Here is a 4,932-nt window from a genome sequence, read left to right as displayed (position 1 = left end):
TGTCTATCCACGTCCGTTTTCATCATGTCTGTTCCGTACTTGCAATGAAATTCTATTCATCAGTAACAAAAAGTGACGCTGTGAGAAATTCAGAAACATGCATGGAACTGGAAAGGGAGATCAAGAAGGAGGCTGAACAAGAGAAAGCGCCATTATTTCTCATCAGATGCTAGCTTTGAATTGTTAAACTAGTGTGCTTAACTTAGATGTCTACTGATGCCAAGAAGCTGGAAAGGGTCCATGATGGAGGTGGTGGTGATGGAGTCTTGCAAGAGGGTGGATAGTAGACTACATGTGACATAAAAGTAGAGGGGGAAGGATTTGATGGGTAGGGATGAGGGGGATGACAAAACTCAAAGAAATGTCATGAAGCCATAGGGAAATCTACTGTAGTGTAAACGAATTAAAATGTAATTCTTTTCTTCATTAACTTGAGTATTTCTTATTTATATTTCGATTGTTATGCCCCTTCTGGGTTTCCAGGCCAACATCCCCCTAACCCCTCCCCCTCCCCTTCTATGTGGGCTTCCCCTCCCCATCCTCCCCCCATTACCACCCTTCCCCCAACAATCACGTTCACTGGGGGTTCAGTCTTAGCAGGACCCAGGGCTTCCCCTTCCACTGGTGCTCTTACTAGGATATTCATTGCTACCTATGAGGTCAGAGTCCAGGGTCAGTCCATGTATAGTCTTTGGGTAGTGGCTTAGTCCCTGGAAGCTGTGGTTGGTTAGCATTATTGTTCATATGGGGTCTCGAGCTTCTTCAATTTTAAAAGAAGGGTTTAAATGGAGGGAACTTGCCTGGGTATCTAAGGTGGCTTTCAGTAGCCATTGACTATTAAATGAAAATTCCAGTGCTAGATATGGGTATTTCCTTATGAGGGGTTGGCCAGGAATTTCAGAGGCCCCTCAAAGAAGGAAAGATATTGCCGTTGCTCTTTGTTGTCAACCCTAAGTAGATGGTTGCTAAAGATAGTAAAAGAGTGCAGAAATGTCGAGTTGAAACTGAATTGAAAGCATCCATCATGATGAATTACTTTCAGGGTTGTAAAAGATGCTATGCAATCCTTTGGGAGTGGGGAGAGGGGATCTTTCCACAGTCTAATTCAGGTATGGTTAGGCTGCATGCTACAATAGCATCCTGCCAGGCAGGAGATGACTATGCCGCAATAGTGGTATGAGTATTACAGGAATCACTAACCATTTTCTGATCAGATTTGAGATTTGCTCCACAGGAGGAAATTCATGCCTGGTATTGTAAACCTGTTCAAAAGCTGATGGCTGGGAAGTCAGGGGTTCTGGGGAATACATGATTATATTATCAAACTGACTTCTAAATATTTATGTTTCTTCCCATACACTACTGCTGCTCTCAGCCTTGGTCAAAGAAGTAAATTACCTCTGCTCTAGGAAATAACCCTATACTTATGCTCATACAAGCAACTCTAATGAAAACCACTAGATCACAATAAAAGCAAAAGGCACAGGAAAGCAGATGGGAGACTTGATGGGAAGATGAAGAGGTTTAGTGGGAGTGGAATAAGTCAGGGTTTGGGGGTCTGAAATGTAGTCCAGTGGATAAAGAAGTTGCATAGCATCCATGAAGCTCCCTGATCTCCAGCCTTCTAAAAACTCAGTGTCGTGGCACATGTCGGCAATCCCAGATTTGGGATATAAAGGCACATGAGAATTTCAAGGTCATCTTTGACTACACAGTGAGTTTTGGACAATCCTGGCCTACATGACACCCTGTTTCAAACAATCCAAGCTCCAATCCCCCAAAACAAAGAAATGATAACAGGAGATAATAATGTATAAGCATTTGAAATTTTCAAAAGAATAATTAAAATCCTTTAAAAAAGAATGTTGGTAGTGCCAATTCTAGGAATGTTAATGAAACTATATGCAAGATACTTAAGGTTATTAATGATAATTTGGACATTTTATGGTGTTGAGGTGAACCTCAAGCTCCTGACCTGTTTTGAATTAATTTATACACAGGGCCTAAAGATTAAGTTGAGGTTCACTTTCTGTCTTTGGATATCCAACTATTCCCACACTTGTTTGAAAAGACTTCCTTTTCTTTATTGAATGCATTTTTTAAAAAAAATAATAAACTCTTGTGTTTGTGATTCTTGGTTTCTGTAGCTAGCTAACTCATCAGTCCGGGAGCCTACTCCTTTGCTAGCATTACATTATCTTGATTAATGTAAACATAAAACATGGGTCTTAGAATCAGGGAGAATGATTCTTTTCATGTTTCCTTTTTATTTGTGAAGATTCGATTTTTAAATTGACATTTTTTAGACCATTTATATTTAGGGTGATAACCTCAGAGGATTAAGTTTGTGGTTTTAGTTTATTGTAGTTAATTCTATTTTTTTATTCCTACTATCCTATCGATTTCTTAAACTTCGTATGGAATTCTGCTTTGTCCTTTCCTTATCCTTTATACAGCTGTAGTGGCTGCTCTAAGTTGTACACTGTATGTGTAGAACTTATTGTTGATTCCTGGTGCTAGTACTTTGCTAGCTCAGATGAGGGCTATAAACTATGGTTTCATTAACATTTACTGTTATTACTGAGTTATAATTTAAAAAATATATTCTATCAACATTTAGGTTCACATCAGATACTGACTGCTATAATATTTTATATTTCATCAATAAACTACATGGGATATAAAAATCTATTTAATGTAGGCATAGTTTCCCACATTTATATACTTTTCTTTTCTGTTGTTCAAATATCCTTTCTTTAGTGACTCCCTTAGCTATTCTGCCATGGTTTTCTTTGGCAAGTTCTGTTAATTTTCTTGCATCATTGTGAAAAATATTTTCACTGAATATTGGATTTGAGGTTGACAATTTTCTGTAAGCCTTTGAAAACTGTCATTTTCTTATGGCCTCTGAGTTCTGATGAGCAGTTTACTACCACTAGAATGTTTTTCTTTCTTGTGGATTTGGCATTGTTGTTCCTTCTTAGCTGTCAATAGTTTGTAGCTTTAATTTCATAAATGTTTAAATTAGTTTTATATTTCTTGGTGGGACTTCATTCTTTTTCTCATTTGCCTGCCAGGCAATGTTCGTAATTGTTCACTGAAGCACCTTCAGACTGCCTCATACAGTGTCAAATTATTTTGACAACAGTTCCACATTGGTGATGATGTTTATTAATTGTCCTTTTCCCCATTTTTAAGATCTCTTGGCACTTGGCATGAGCATCCCCATAATCGAGTTTTGGACACTTAGAGGGTTAAGCAATGAGGAGTGATATCTGAAACCAATTCCTGCCTCCTTTTGAGATTTACTTTGGTGGGAAAATGAGAGCTGTTGCTTCACTACCAGGCCGACGCCCATTGAAACATGACAGGGTGAGTGGGCACATCTTTCTGCATAGGTTGAGCTGAGGAGCCCAGTTCTCTTGTGGTACTCTTCGATGCTACCTGCTTGGATATGTGAGGCAAGTGTGCCTGCCATATTACTTGTCTCACTGGCTAATGGTGAGGATGATAATGTTCTCAGCACCAGGGTCAATGATATTAGTTCTCTCGGGCAGACATTTTGTGATTTGATCACAGAGGAGAATAAGAGAAGTCCAGCATTTCTACTGAGTAGGCATGGAAGCCTAACCTTTTTCTGAACATTTTGTTCATACTGAAGTTACGGAATGTACTGGGTAGCCAGGGAGACATTAAAGTTCCAGCCCCAAGCTAACCTTGTCAGGTGTTAATTAGGCGGGCGGCTCCAGGCACCTCATTAGAGCCAGGTGAAGGCAGAATGGGGCATGGGTTGTTTTCTATGACATTTAAATGAATGTAACTAGAATAGCTAGCACCATGAACATTCTGTCTTCTATCTAGACCCATGGCTAGCTAGAAAAAGCTTTGATGAGGCTGCATATATATTTCATCTGTGTTCCCCTGACATTTCTGGACTTTCATCTTCTACACAATATAGCTGAATGATATGAGGGAAATAGAGACTTAAAAAAAATTACCACTGTAGTCACTTTAGAGTAGTGATTCTGAACCTTCCTGATACTGTGACATTTACTGCGACCTTTTAATACAGTTCTCATGTTGTGGTGACCCTCAACCATAAAATTATTTTCGTTGCTACTTTATAAATGTAATTTTGCTACTGTAAGGAATCATAATGCAAATATCTGTGCTTTCTGATGATCTCAGGCAACCCCTTGAAAGGGTCACTCAACCCCACAGGAGTCAAGAGCCACGGGTTGAGATATGGTACTCTAGGATACCTGCCTTCCTCCTCCTTTCACATGTGCTTGCTTTATGGATAGTGTGCTGGAGCTTTGCTTGACCTTAGCAGAATGAAAAGGGAAGCATTGAATCTGTCCTGGAAGTGAAGGTTTTATCCTTCTGTTATCTTCCCCTCCTTCCTTCTGTCCTGTGTTCCATCTCTTTGCCCTCTCTTAAGTTCTAATCTCTTTTAATTATCTGAGGCTGAGTTGCAAATCCTAACTTTGATGTGGACACTCTAAAAATAAGAATCATCTTTTAATGGTAAAGCCCAACATAAGGAGGCAAGCTATACCCTAGAAGAAGCAAGAAACTAATCGTCTTGGGAACAAAACAAAGACAAGAAAAGCACACAAACATAACCTCATATCCAAATATGAATATAACAGGAAGCAATAATCACTATTCCTTAATATCTCTCAACATCAATGGCCTCAACTCCCCAATAAAAAGACAAAGATTAACAAACTGGATACGCAACGAGGACCCTACATTCTGCTGCCTACAGGAAACACACCTCAGAGACAAAGACAGACACTACCTCAGAGTGAAAGGCTGGAAAACAACTTTCCAAGCAAATGGTCGGAAGAAGCAAGCTGGAGTAGCCATTCTAATATCAAATAAAATCAATTTTCAACTAAAAGTCATCAAAAAAGATAAGGAAGGACA

Source organism: Rattus norvegicus, chromosome 11, assembly GCF_021556685.1.
Source record: "Rattus norvegicus strain SHRSP/BbbUtx chromosome 11, alternate assembly SHRSP_T2T, whole genome shotgun sequence".
Lineage (NCBI taxonomy): Eukaryota > Metazoa > Chordata > Mammalia > Rodentia > Muridae > Rattus > Rattus norvegicus.
The sequence above is the reverse complement of the archived record's forward strand: the minus strand, read 5'-3'. Positions refer to the sequence as shown.